Source organism: Piliocolobus tephrosceles, chromosome 7 (genome assembly GCF_002776525.5).
Source record: "Piliocolobus tephrosceles isolate RC106 chromosome 7, ASM277652v3, whole genome shotgun sequence".
Taxonomy (NCBI): domain Eukaryota; kingdom Metazoa; phylum Chordata; class Mammalia; order Primates; family Cercopithecidae; genus Piliocolobus; species Piliocolobus tephrosceles.
In genome coordinates this window covers 55,319,372-55,335,166 of record NC_045440.1, presented here as the reverse complement: position 1 = coordinate 55,335,166, position 15,795 = coordinate 55,319,372, and the positions used below count along the sequence as shown (strand labels likewise).

The window sequence follows — 15,795 nt, the reverse complement described above, 5'->3', positions numbered from 1 at the left end:
TATCTTTCATCATCTGCATTACACCTGTAATCCCAGCACTTTGGGAGGCCGAGGCAGGTGGATCACATGAGGTCAGGAGTTTGAGAACAGCCTGGCCAACATGGCGAAACATTGTCTCTGCTAAAAATACAAAAATTAGCTGGGCATGGTTGTGGGCACCTGTAATTTCAGAGTTTCATCTCTGCAACTTCAGTTCCTGACACAAACAGAAGCTCATTAAAGGTTACTAATAAATGTAAAGGAACAATAAAGCTAGCATCATTTCTACTCTATCATATTGCTTTCCAATGTATGCTTTGGTAGCTTGGCATTTTCTCCTTATTAATAAGGTGTAATGCCTTATTTCTTAGTCAGGCATTATACTCAGTAAGTATGAGCGTTCATGCTTTTAAAACACATTTTCTTATATTCCTGAAACATAAGTAAAAAAAGATTAAAGGTATGATCACAATAAATGAGTGAGTGCCTAGGTGTCCCCTGGGTTCTGAGGAAACATGCCCCAAGATCTATGCTCCCATAATATTGCCTGCAGAAGCTCATCCCTGACTTCAGTATGTCTTTCTCTGGGAATTCACAGCCATTCTCAGCTGATTGTGGGAGATGAGAATCTAGAAACAATTTCCATGTTTGAATGCCCAGTTGAAAGAGTTCATTAAGGACATAGGTCTTGAATTTGGATAAGAGATAAAAGTTTTAAAGCTAGGAATGTTTATCACTGAAAACATTTTAATATACCTGCAGAGATTACGAACTAGTGCATTATGTTTATTTTAAAGGGATAAGAGCCTCCCTAACACCAGGTCACCGGTTTTCAGGTAAAACCAGAATTTACAAACTCACCATCCTCATTTAGAGAAACGTTGGGAAAGACGCTTAATAAGAATAGAGCATATTCATTAAAGAAAAGTCTTCTACAAACAAGTAACATTAAAATATTTTACAGCCATGTTGTTTTATATCTTCTACTCTTTTGCAATTACAACTTATTTCTCTCTGCCTTCCAAAACAAACAAACATGAAATGTCGTTTGCTTTTAAGGTGTCACCTCTTCTTTGCTTTGATTCAGTGCTCTTTGGCCACAAGCCCACTGGCCCCAAGCCACGTCAGGCTCCTCTGCATTGCCTTGGAAGGGAAGGATTTGGCATTGCAGCGCAGGAAGCCTGCTCTGGCCAGCGTTCCTACAAAGTGCCCTCTGAGTGGCAGCTGCCATCTGTTCGACTTTCTCTCCTTAGACAGGGCAGGTCCTAAGGATGCCCTGTGCCCCTTTTCCCAAGACAACCCCCCTCCCACAAGACAAAGGCCTGTCCACACTCCCCAGGGAAACAGGGTAGAAGGGCAGATCCTTCTCAGGGACCAACATAAAGGAAACAGCAAACAGCCTACATATTTGAAAGTGTTAGCAAGGTCCTGTCTGAGGAAAACAACAACTAACAAAACAAAACAAAACAAAACAATCCTCTTCTCTTCCAAACACGCTTAAATCCTCAATCCTAGAATCATTTCCTCTCTGTCCACATGAGTTAAAGCTGCACTGAATTTGTCACTGCAGACAGGCAAGATAACAGAGAAAAACAAGTCAGCAGACACCAACCAGTAAGCTTTTGAGGCCTTACATAAAGAGAATGTTCTGCCAGTGTCTGGGGTTGGTATACCTGGTTTGAGATCGGTTCTTCCACTTATTGGCTCTATCTCAAACAAATCACAGAATCAGTCTCTTTGAGCATTCATTTCCTCCCCTGTAAGATCAGAATGGAGATTAAAAATAAAACTTATCTCACAATAGCCTCCCTCATACTCTTCTTCAATTCAAGGAGAAATTTTGCTTGAATTATCAGAGTAAGATTTTACAATGTCCAGCCAGGCGGGGTGGCTCAAGCCTGTGATCCCAGCACTTTGGAAGGCAGAGATGGGTGGATCATCTGAGGTCGGGAGTTCTAGGCTAGCCTGACCAACATGGAGAAACCCCATCTCTACTAAAAATACAAAATTAGCCGGGCATGGTGGCACATGCCTGTAATCCCAGCTACTCGGGAGGCTGAGGTAAGAGAATTGCTTGAACCCAGGAGGCGGAGGTTGCAGTGAGCCAAGATCACGCCACTGCACTTCAGCCTAAGTGACAGAGCAAGACTCTGTCTCAAAAAAAGAAAGAATCCATGGTGTACAATTCAAATCTGATCAATAAAGCATCGATACAACACTTCACAAATGCAAAAACCTCTGCATCCAAGGATCTATTCACGTCTCAGGCTCTGAGGTCAATTATTCCCTTCCATTAAACAACTTCCTGTTTTGCTCTATAGTATCCTTTATCACACTGGACTCTTTGCACTATTTTTGTTCTGCTTTTTTTCTACGCGCAAAATCATTGCACCTGAACAAGAAACTAATTTGTTTTTAAATCAGGTTTTCTCACAGAATCAGTGACATAAGAGGATTAATTGTTTGTTTTCAATCTTTTTTCTCCTCCTAGATCTATTTTTAAAACACATTTTATTTTGGGATGTCCTGACTGGGATGATACTAAATTCAAAAGCCTGGTGCAAATTTTATTGACCTCCATTTCCTACTATAAAGGATGTCCCCTACTAATCTATCATCTACAGGGCAGACAAAGGCCAGAGGCCAGGGAAGCCAAAACAGATGGTGTGTGCAAGAAGCACAGGACCAGACTCTTTATGTTTTGTTGATTGGTTTTAAAATAGTCAACTAGAAGAAAAAGGAAAAAACACAGCGGCATTTTTCTTCTTATTCCAAGTTGTGCCAAACTAAATGTTACTTGCAATGTGCATGGCAAACACAATGCCTACAGATAGATTTGTAATCAATGTTTCTTGGGTATGATAGAATGAATGGATGGAATGATGGATGGATAGTTGGATAGATGGGTAGATAAATAAATGAATGAATGAATATTATTAAAGGTTTTGTTTAAAACATGCCCAGAACAAAAAAAGACAAAAGTTATCATTTAGAAAATTCTATGAATTACAGGCCAGTTGTTCCGCCCGCTGGTCCTTGGGCCCTCTCCCTTGCCAGTGTCCTGCTCGCCATCCCCACCATGGTGTCCCTAGACTTTTTGGATGATGTGCTGCAGATGAACAAGCGGCAGCTCTGTTATCAAGTCCTAAATTTCAGAATGATTGTCTCATCGGCGCTAATGATCTGGAAGGGGTTAATGGTAATAACTGGGAGTGAAAGTCCAATTGTAGTGCTGCTCAGTGGCAGCATGGAACCCGCATTTCATAGGGGAGATCTTCTCTTTCTAACAAATCAAGTTGAAGATCCCATACAAGTGGGAGAAACTGCTATTTTAAGGATAGAAGGAAGAAAGATTCCTATAGTTCACTGAGTCTTGAAGATTCATGAAAAACAAAATGGGCATATCAAGTTTTTGACCAAAGGAGATAATAATACGGTTGATGACCGAGGCCTCTATAAACAAGAACAACATTTGCTAGAGAAAGAAGATGTCGTGGGGAGAGCCAGGGGATTTTTTCCTTATATTGGAATTGGGCCCATCCTCATGAATGACTATCCTAAATTTAAGTATGAAGTGCTCTTTCTGCTGGGTTTATTTGTGCTGGTCCATCGTGAGTAAGAAGTCTGCCTTGCTGTTCCTGGGAAGATGCCACACTTTTCCTTACTGGATGTTTGGAGTAGATATTGGTTTGTGATTGATGGAATGGAGAACACACATGCTGATGCTTCTTGGTAGCACTGGTTTGCATTAGTTTATGTTTCCACGCCGAAGTTAGTGTGGGCATGTGCACCAGAGAGTGCATTTGAGGGGACTTCCATTCACAGGATTTCATAGTTGTCATTGTCACACTTTCACATTTTTGTACACCAGTGAATTTTTTACATTAAAAGCTTGAGCCAGAAAAAAGAAAGTTCTATGAATTACAAAGTGAATGCCTCCCTACTTTTCAGAGATTAACAACGTAAAATTTTATCCATATCCTTCCCTATTTTGTCATATTTTAATATTTTTATTGTTTTATATTATTTATTTATATCATTAATTTTTCCCAAATTACAATCACCATTGTCCATAGTGATCTACGTCTCATTTTTTTCACTTATACATCAAGAATATTTGTTCATGTCAGTGTATAGAGATCCATGTTGTTCTTTAATGACTACATGATATTCTGTCATATAGCCATACTGTAAGTGATTTAGTCAGACTCTTACTGAAAATTAAATTGTGTTCAATTTTATGCCATTAGCACAATACTGCAATGTACTGCCTCATGTATATATTACTTATGTCACTGACCATCTGTATTTTTTAAAATCGTTAATATGCCTTGTTATTTTCTGTATTGGTTTCTTTGTCAATTTTTTTTTTTTTTTTTTTTTTTTTTGGAGACAGGGTCTCACTCTGTCACCCAGACTGGAGTGCAGTGGCACAATCACAGCTCCCTGCAGTGTCAATCTTCCAGGCTTGAGTGATCCTCCCACTTCAGCCCCACTGAGTAGCTGGAACTACAAGCACACATCACCATGCCTGACTGATTTTTTTTATTTCTTGTAGAGACGAAGGTCTCGCTATGTTGTTCAGGCTGGTCTCAAACTCCTGAGCTCAAGCAATCTTCCTGCCTCAGCCTCTCAAAGTGCTGGGATTACGGGTGGAAGCCACCACACCTGGCATATTTTTTCTTTACAGAAACTCTGCACATTAGAAATTTTAACATTTGTCATTTGTATCTGTGGCAAATATATTCTCTCAATCTGTTGCTTGCCTTTTAACTTTGTTTTTGGCATCCTTCACTGTTTAATTCTTTTAAACTTTTCTATTGTTAAATTTAGTTTTTCCTTTATTGCTTTTTCTTTTCTAAATAATCCTGAAGAACCTTCCTCAACCCCAAGTTTATAAAAATGTATGCCTATTCTTGATAATTATACCTTTTATGATTGAAACATTTAATGTTGACTTAATATCCATGTATTTTACCACATTCCAACCTTTTTCAGAATTAAGTTACATGGATGTGACTCATTCTAGCCAATGAGATGTCGGCAGAGGTGACACAGGCAGTTCTATGTCATTTTTACCCCGATCATGAAGACCCCTGTGCGAACCTTTAGATCTCTCTTCTGGTTCAGCAATACACCTTGAAACCAAATGGTTCACATTTTGTGGGAACAAAATGGAAGCAGCCTTGATCCCTGAGTCACCACATGGAAGGAAGCTTCCCTTGAAGAGTCTCCAGGCTCACTTTTTAGACTTCACATAATCAAGAAACTTTCCTGGCTGGGCATGGTGGCTCATGCCTGTAATCCCAACACTTTGGGAGGCCGAGGCAGGCAGATCACCAGAGGTCAGGAGTCCAAGACCAGCCTGGCCAACATTGAAAAACCCTGTCACTACTAAAAATATAATAATTAGCCGAGCATGGTGGCATGTGCCTGTAATCCCAGATACACAGGAGGCTGAGGCAGGAGAATTGATCAAACCCAGGAGGTGGAGGTTTCAGTAAGCAGAGACCATGCCACTGCACTCCAGCCTGGGTGATAGAGTGAGACTCAGTCTCAAAAAAAAGAAAAAAAAAAAGAAACTTTCCTATGTTAAGCTACTGTGATCTTAAGATATTTTTGCTACTGCAGCATAGTTAACCTAGCAATGTTTTTTCTCTACATTTAGAAGTTTAATTCATCTACAAGTTATATTTATATCATGCAGTGTGAGAGTATGTTTGTTTGTTTTCAAAATACTGGTTTTATCATAATATTAAACTGTTTTAACTTAGAATCTCTTATGTATTTATTTATTTATTTATTTATTTATTTATTTTGGATGGAGACCAATCCTTCAATGATTAGATGAGCTATAAGATGGAAATAAATATTTGACTACTTACGGGTTCGGGGGTACACAGCATGCCTGGAGGCCACACACGCACACACATGCATTGTATACACACATATACACACACACGTCAGGGAGTATGTGGAGAGAGGGATCCATGGGCCAGTCCCTTTATTGGAGTCCAGGACATTATTCAAACAGATTTCCCAAGAGTTTTAGTTAGTGGGTTCAAAGCAGCAGGCACAAATTCCAGGTCACACTGTGACTGAGAGGTGATCATTGTAGCACATCTGCACAGCCCATGTAGGATATGGGGGTCAGCAGGGCCAGTCAGGTAGCTTGTATCCAGCTGTCCCATAGGGAGGGGGTTACCAGGAGGCAGTTGTATAAGACAGATAGCTGGATCAACAACACTGAGCAACTGGGTGTGACAGTTGGGGAAGCATAGAACTGGAAACTGTCAAGACAGACTAACTCTGCTACTGATAAGAGAAAGTTAAATGTTCAAAATGGATGTTCAGGCAACATAAAATTATAAGATTCACTACATAAACCCACATATATCAATGTGTCTGTTTCTGCATTCTCTCTTTTGTACCACTGATCTATTGATCTATCTCTATACTATTACCCAACCACTTTTATGTAAGTAATTATGTATTATCTTAGGGAGTAAATTTCCCCCGTCTGATTCTTCTTTTCAAATACTAACTTCATTGTTACAAATGAATTTTAAAACCAACTTGTCTATTTCCCAAAACAATTCACTGGGATCCTAATCAGATGTTCATTATCTTTGTAAATTTACCTGGGAAGGAACAGCATCTGTAGTTATTTAGTCTTCCTCCTGTGAGGAGTTATTACTCTGTATCTTTTATTTTACTCCTATTTCATGTCCTTTAATGAAAAAAAAAATATATATATATAGTGCTCTTTTTAAGTTAGATGTTTTACAAACTAATTTGACAATATCTTGAATGTGATTTCTCCCATTTTAATTTCTAATTGTTCAATGCTGTTAAAAGAAAGTAATACTTATTTCTGTATTCCACCTTATATAAAGCCATTTTTAAAAATTTAATAGTCTAACAGTCTGTAAATTTGTTGTTGTTGAGACAGAATCCCTCTCTGTCGCCCAGGCTGGAGTGCAGTGCCATGATCTCAGCTTACAACAATCTCCACCTCCCAGGTTCAAGTGATTCTCCTGCCTCAGCCTCCCGAGTACCTGGGACTGTAGGCACTTGTTATCACACCTGGCTAATTTTTGTATTTTTAGTATAGACGGGGTTTTGCCATGTTGGCCAGGCTGGTCTCAAACTTCTGGGCTCAAGTGACCTGCCCAACTCGGCCTCCCAAAGTGCTGGGATTACAGACGTGAGCTACCTCACCTGTCCCAATCTGTTGAATTTATTAGATTTGTAGGTATATTGTCATATCATCTACAAGTGATAAATGTGTTTCTTTTCTTCCAACGTCATTTTCTTGTATTCCTGGTTTACTTCAAGCTTTTTAAAAAGGGATTTAGGGTCCAGGCCCAGTATACTTGAGTTAATCTGTTCAGTCTGCTAATAGAATGCCATAAATGGGATGGCTTATAAATAGCAGAAATTTATTTCTCATCATCCTGGAGGCTGGGAAGTCCAAGATCAAGGCATCAGTAGGTTCAGTGTCTGGTGGGGACCTGCTTCATACACTGCTGTCTTTTTGCCTTTTCTCTGTGTCCTGACAAAAAGGAAAAAGAGATTTCCCTGGGGCCTCTTTTACAAGGGCACTAATCCCTTTCATGAGGACCTCACCCTCATGATGTGATCACCTTTCAAAGCCCTACCTCTAAATACCTTCACATTAGGGATCAGGTTTCAACACGTGGATTTTGGAGGATACAAATATTAACTCTTTAATAGCAATATCTAATTCTGAGTTTCAATTTTAAATAGGATCTAAGTAGAAGCTTGGTTGTAAAATCTCAGGTAAAAGCTACAGGTGACCAGATACTGGGGCTCAGCATATGCTAAAGTTGCTTAAATGCCTTCGGCAGAAGTCAGGATTGATCTTGGAGACCAGAGCAAGGCTGAGACTTATAAGGAGGCCATGAAGGCTTGGAATCCAGCAGGACTTGAGAACAAGGAGTGAGCTGCATGCACAGGAGTCCCGTGTGTTTAAAGCATCATTGAAGTGAGAGTACCAAGATGGTTAAAAAAACTCTCATGACAGCTTATGGTTGCCTATGTGTAATTCCACGTTTAGAAATTGTGAGAAGGTCTATATGTCATACAATTTTATAGTTATCCATAAAATAGTTCATGATATTTACAACCAATAAAATTTTAAATGTTTTAAACACTTTACATCTAAATAGAATCACAAACATGAAAAAAACACAGACCACATGTTGAAGGCTGTTAATTTGGAGATTGCTCACCCTGAGTGTTAACCTTAAAGCTCATAGGGGGAGTGATTATTACGATCTAAGATTACTCAACTGAAACTTTTCTTCTATGTCAAGAAGCCACTCTGCTTGCTTGGTACTGGCTGCCTAGAATGTGTTTGAGAAGGATTCTGAGGTCAAGACCATGTGCACAGAGAAAGGGACGTGATAAATCAATGGTGGACAAGAGATAAGAGGATGGAAGCATTTGTGCCAAACTGAGACAACTTCCTCATCCTCACAGCAGCAGGCTCTGCAGGCTCCTCCCAGATCAGAAATAGCAACACCTCCTCAATGCCTCATTCTCGCCAGTTTTTGACATAGGAATAGCACTGGGTGGTCACAGGAGGATGGAAAAACCCAAACAACAGCAAAAACAGGAACTAAACAAAGAAATCACAGGATAACAGAAAACCCAAAATAAGGGAGAAAGTGGCCAAAACCCCAGTCAGGGTGACATGTTCATGACTCTTCCAGACAAACCCAAACAAGGGAGAAAGGGGATGATAACTGGGCGGCTCCCTGCAATCCCCTCCTCTTCCAGAACACCTAATAATTATTCCACCTATTAGTTAAACACCCATAAATTAGAAACCCAAACTTCATCATGCACAAGTCATTCTCACGAGCATACACACTTTTTCTGTAAGTGTGTGCTTTCACTTAGCAATGGAGGCTTCTTGCCCTGCACTTCATTCTGACTCATCCCTGAATTCTTTCTCACATCAGCTAGGGGTGGGGTCTCGCCAGCATCAGGAGACCCACCTGAGCCCTCCAGCAACAGTTTTGTTGATATCTGTCTACCACATTACACTGAAGATTACACATGTACTAGATTGTCAGCCATTTGAAGGCAAAGAACATATTTTAATTATCTCCGTATTCCATCAGCTATTTCGGTAACTGGCATTTAATAAATATTTGTTGGCCAAATTAACATTTTTGATGAGAAAAAATTAGGTAAGATTCCTAAAAAATTAACCTTGCCATTCTGAATATCTAGCCCATTTCTGTTCCTAGTTCCCAAAGAAACACATCTACATATTTTGATTTGGGTAACCACCACCACAATAAAGAGACATAATAAGTACATCAATGCAAAGATCTTCCCCACACTACCCCGTTCAGTTATGCCCTCATTCCACTCCACTCCACCACCCCTAACTCCTGACAACCAGGAATCTGTTTTCCATGTCTATGGTTTTGTCATTTCCATAATGGTATATACATACAATCACACAGTATGTGATCTGTAGAGTCAGCATAATGTCCTTGAGATCCATCCAACTTGGTTCATGCATCAATAGTTCATTCTTTTTATTCCTGGGTAATAGTACGTGGTATGGATATACCAGTTTGTTTAACAATTTACCTTTTGTTTGTTTGTTTGTTGTTTGTTTGTTTAGAAATGAGGTCTCCCCCAGGCTGGTGTTGAACTACTGGGCTCAAGCTATCCTCTCGCCTTATCCTCCCACAGTGCTGGGATTATAGGATTGAGTCATCGCACCTGGTCCCATCTACCTAACGAGGGATATTTTGGTGGACTCTAGTTTTGGCTATTACCAGCAAAGCCACTATCAATAATTGCATACAGGTTTTTGTGTGAACACACATTTTCATTTCTCTGGGATAGCTACCCAGCCGTGGAATTGCTGGGTCATGAGGAAGTGTACGTCTAGTTTAAAAATAATAATAATACCAGTACTACCATGTTATTTTCCAGTGGTTCGTACCATTTTTCACTCCCACCAGCCATGTGTGAGAGAGGAAGTTTTTATACACTTTTGCCAGGATATGCTAATTTCACTATTTTTTTAAATTTTAGGCATTCTAATAGATGTGTAGTAATATCTCATCCCTGATAGCTAGTAATGCTGAACACCATGTGCTTATTTGCCATCTCTATATATCTTTGATGAAATGCCTCATGATCTTTGGCCCGTTTTCTAATTAGATTGCTTTTTACTGTTGAGTTTGGAGGTTTATTTATAAATTCTAGTTGTGAGTCCTTTATCTTATATGTAGTGTGAAATATTTTTTCCCAGCCTGTAGATTGTTCTTCGTCCTCTTAACAGGGTCTTTTGCAGAGCTAAGGTTTTTAACTTTAATAAAGTTCAATTTATTGATTTTTCTTTTATGAATTATGCCTTCGGTATCATGTCCAAGAAGTCTTCACAAGCATTAGATCCCAAAGATTTTCTCTTATGTTAACTTGTCAGTTTTATACCTTTACATTTTATTTACATTTGATTCATAGATTTCAGATTAAATCTATAATTCATTTTTAGCTTACTTTTGTTTAAGGAATGAAGTTGAAATTGAGGTTCATTTTTTTTGCCTATGGATAACCAATTGCACCAGCAGCATTTATTGAAAAGATGTTCCTTCCTTCATTGAATGGCTTTTGCACCTCTGTCATAAATTGGATGGGTGTACCTCTATTGAAAATGATCTATTGATCATTTTCTCTATGCCTCGGCCAACACCACACACAGTCTTGTTGTCAAATTTATGTATGTACAGGTATTCATAATCTTGATTTGTTAACTCTATTGACGTCTGCAGGGTTGATAGTACTATCTCCTGTCTCATTCCTGATATTAGTAAGTTGTGTCTTCTCTTTGTCATGATAGGCTTTTCCCAGTATTACTGATCTTTGCAAAGGATCAACTTTTTTTCCATTGCCTTTCTCCATTAATTTTCTGTTTTCAATTTTAATTTTATTAATTTTTGATTTAACCTTTATTGCTTTATGCCTTCTCCTTACTTTGGGTTTGTACTCTTCTTTTTCTAGGTTTTTGAGATAGGAGCTTAGATTATTAATCTGAGATTTTTCTGGTTTTCTAATGTAAGTGTTTAGTGCTATAAAGTTATTTCCTAGTATTGCTTTAGTTGTGTCCCACAGATTTTTATATGTTGTATTTTCATTTCAATTCAGTTTAATATATTTGTTAAATTTCCCTTGGAACTTTCTCTTTGACCTATGAATTATTTACAAGTGTCTTGTTCGGTTTCCAAGTGTTTGGAGATTTTTTCCTATTACATTTCCAATATTGATTTCTAGTTTGAAACCTTTGTAAGTCAGAGAATATACTCTGAATAATTTCCATTTTTTTAAATTTATTGAAGCTCATTTTATCCCCAGGATATGGTCTATACTGATAAATATCCCGCGGGCAGTTGAATAAAGGATGGGTATTTTGCTCTTATTGTGTGGAATAATTTGTAAAAGTCCACTAAATTCTGCTGGATGATAATGTTACTGAGTTCTTCTGAATCCTTGCTGATTTTCTATCAAGGGTTCTATCAATTATTTGCTTTCTTTTGATTAATGTTTACGTAGTATATGTTAATATTTTCCCACTTATATTAGTCAGAGTTCTCCAGAGAAACACAACTAATAGAAGGTATATCTATATATCTAAGAGATAAATCTATTTAGATATAGATGTAGATATAGATGATATAGATATAGATATAAATATAGAAAGATTTGCAATAATGGAGGCTGAGAAGTTCTACATTGTCCTGAAAAGATCTTCAGCTAACAAGCTGAAGACACAGGAGGGCTGATTTGTACTTCCAGTCCAAGTCTACTGGCCTGAAAACCAGGAGAGCTAAAGGCATAAGCTCCAGTCTGAAAGCCATTAGGCTTGAGACCCAATGTTTCAACCTGAAGATAAAGGCCAGAAGGACCAATGTCCCAGCTCAGTCAGGGAGGACGCGTTCCCTCTTACTCAGCCTTTTTGTTCTATTGGAGTCTTTAAATGATTGGATAAGGCCCACCCACATTAGGGAAAGTAGAGTAAATCTGTTTTACTCAGTCTACTGATTCAAAGGTGAATCTGATCCAGAAATACCCTCACAGGCACACCCAGAATATTGATTGGCCAAATATCCAGACACCATCTGACCCAGTCAAGCTGACCTATAAAACGAAATGTCATACCATCCTTTTATATTCAACCTCCATTTATTATTATATTTGAAATTAGTTTCTTGTGGACTGTTCCTTGTAAATATTGATATGTTAGGGCTGAAATATGCTATTTCATTTTCTGTTTCCTGTTTACTTTTCAATTTACATCTTCTCGCTATCCTGTGTATTATTTGAAGATTTTAAAGAATTCTGACTTGATTTCTCTATGTGTTTGGGGTGTATTGCTTTGTATAGCTTTTTAAGTGGTTACTCTAGGTATTCTATTCTATGTATACAATACAATGGGTGTTGACAATTTAGCAGTTCAGATGAAGGTAGAAACTTTATCTCCTGTTACATTTTTTACTCTCTTCTATTTACAATATAATTTTCTTAAATATTTCCTATGCATACATTGAGAACCACTTAGATGGTGTTATATTTTTGCTTCAACTGTCAAACATAATTTAGAAAAGTCAAGAGAAGGAAAACCTATTGCATGTGCCTCTATTTTTGCAGACCATGTTCTTTCTTTATACCCAATGTTCCAAGATTCTTTTTTAAATGTAATTTCTTTCTGTTTCGAGAATCTCTTTAACCATTTCTTTAAGACATGTCTGCTGGTCACATAACTCTCTTAGTCTTTCTTTATCTGAGTATATTAGGTTCCTGTTGTTACTGTAAGAAATTATCACAAACTAAGTGACTTAAAACAAGACAAATGTATTATCTTACCATTATGTAGGTCAGACGTCCAAAATGAGTCTCCCTGGACTAAAGTTAAGGAGTCAGCAGTTCTAGTTCCTTCTGGAGGTTCTAGGGAGGATCTGTTTCTTTCCTTTTCTACATTCTTTGTCTTGTGGCCCCTTCCTCAAAGTCAACAGGTAGCATCTCCAAATCTGTCACAAACTCTCTCTCTCTCCCCTCTACCTCCCCTCTGTTCTATCATCATTTTCTTTTCTCTGACACTGACCTTCCTGCCTTTTTCTTATAATGACCCTGTGAGTATATTGGTCCCACCCAGATAGTCCAGAATAACTTCTCCATCTCAAGATCCTGAACTGAATCATATCTGAAAAGTCCTTTTGCCATGGAAGGTGACATGTTCTCAAATTCTATGGATTAGGGTATGAGCATTTGGAGGGGAGTAACTATTCAGCCTGCCTCAGTAAGAAGGTCTTGATTCTCCCTTCATTCCTGGAAGATATTTTCTCTGAATATAGAATTCTGGGTTAACCGCTCTTTTCTTTAGACACTTGAAAAATGTGCCACTTTCTCTTCAGCCTCCACTGTCTCTGATGAAAACTCCATTATCACTTGAATTGTTACAAGTAATCTCTCGCTTGCTGCTTTCAAGGCTTTTTTCTTGGTCTTTGGTTCTTAGAAGTTTGGTTATGAAGTGTCTTGACACAGAAATACTTGAGTTTATCTTATTTGTGGTTTGCGCAGCTCCTTGAATCTACAGGTTTATGTCTCTTGCCAAATTTGGGAGACTTTCTGCTTCTGTGATATTTTGATGGAATAGAGCAGATATTATCTAAAAGTTGTCTCATTAGACTGGTGTCTTAGTCTGTTTGTCCTGCTATAACAAAATATCACAGGCCGGGTAATTTATAAACAATAGATATTTATTTATCTTGGTTACAGAAGCTGGAAAGTCCAAGATTAAGGCATTGGTATTTAGTGTCTGGTAAGGGCTGCTCTCTGCTTCCAAGATAGCATCTTGTAGCTGCATTCTCAGGAGGAGAGAAACACTGTGTCTTCACATGCTGGAAGGGACAGAAAGGGCAAGAGAATACTTCTTCCAACCTACAGCCCTTTGATAAGGGTGCTAATCTCATTCACGAGGGAAGAGCCTTCATGACTTAATCACCTCCCAAAGACCATACCTCTTAATATTGTTGAACTGGAAATTAAGTTTCACTATAAATTTTGCAGGAGACGCCATTATTTAAACCATAGCAAGTACACTTTTCTTGGTCATTTGGGAAACAGATTCCCCTTTGGGCTTTTTTAGTCTAAATCCTTTGGCATTTCCACATTACCATTTTCTCAAATACCCAATCTAGAATACCTGAGGCAACACAAAAACCCAGGTCCCGTGGTCCCTAGCCAATCCTTTTTGTTTCTCATCTTTTAAAGTCTTCTGATATTTACTTTTTATGTAATGCCCACAGATTTTAGCTGTAGTTAGCAAGAGGAATAGAGAAAAGTATATCTATTGCATTTTCCTGGAGGCAGGAGCTGAGACAGCTTGTTTTTTGCAATTTTATTGTTGTTGTTTTTGAGATGAAGTCTTACCCTGTTGCCCAGGCTGGAGTGTAATGGTGTGATCTTGGCTCACTATAACCTCCGACTCCCGAGTTTAAGTGATTCTCCTGCCTCAGCCTCCCGAGTAGCTGGGATTACAGGCACGTGCCACCACACCCAGCTAATTTTTGTATTTTTTGTAGAGATGGGGTTTCACCACGTTGGTCTTGGACTCCTGACCTCAACTGTTCTGCACACCTCAGCCTCCCAAAGTGCTGGGATTACAGGTGTGAGCCACGGTGCCTGGCCTGTTTTTTATAGTTTTTAAATGGCTTTACTCTTACACTCTATTGTCTTAATTGCCTCATGTAAAATTTCATTCCTTAATAAATATAAACATAATTAGTCCACATCTTCAACAGCATATCATATTATGTGTGTTTCTTCTCTTTTTGCACATTTTACCATCAATAAGGAATGCCTGAGAATGTATAAAAGTATGCGTAACTTGGGTGCCCACTGTAGCTTTTTAATAATAGTTAAACAGAAAATTATTTAAATGTCTATCAACACAGAATATGTATTTTACTTTCATACAAGGGGATACTATGCAGCTACTTAAAAAGTGAGATATAAATTCACGTGTAAAAAACTCTAGGATATATTGCTATAGAGTAAGAACAATTAAATTGCATATCTTTTTAAATTGTGATTTTCTTAAATTTTGAATTTTAAGTGATGCTGAGCCAAATAAATAAGAAATGTTTCAGTTTTCAATAGCTATGGTCTGGAAGCTATTTCATATGACTTATTTCATTTGATATTCACAATATATATACTCAAGGCAAGTATTACTCCCAGTTAACTTTGGCCCAACACAGTTTCTAGATACCACTCAACTTTCTATAAATTTCTTGAGTTTCAGATGCAAAAGTCCAGTCACGTTTTTCTCTTTAGTACCATCTCTCCAAAAACATTTGACAAGGTAAGATAAATAAATGTGACATTGTACAGAAAACCAAAACTTGCAAAGCTCTGCTCCCAAATTCCTCAGAATTCGTTTTCAACAAACAAGTGTTTCTCCTTCTCCATCTACTCTACATACATATCAGAAAACAGCCTTAAAGTTTTTGATTACAAAGAAGTCTATGACATATGACTTTTCTACTTCAAAGGACTCTAATAATAGTCCATGCATAGGAATATAGCACTCTGAGCAGAGTAAACAAACACTTCTCTCTCCTGAGAGAGATCAGATGAACCTGCTGATGTCAGATCTCTCCCAGAATTCCATTGTTGTCTCTCCAAACAGCCTTTAAGGAAAATCACCAAATCTGGGATGGGGAGCTTTTCTCAAACGTGTTTCCTTTCAAAACATAGGGAAAC

At 38.2% G+C, this 15,795-nt stretch overlaps 1 pseudogene; it reads left to right on the top strand.

Annotated features, from left to right (window-relative positions):
- The first annotated feature begins 3,058 nt into the window (after positions 1-3,058).
- On the top strand, positions 3,059-3,598 carry LOC111521090 (annotated as a pseudogene).
- The last annotated feature ends 12,197 nt before the right edge of the window (positions 3,599-15,795 follow it).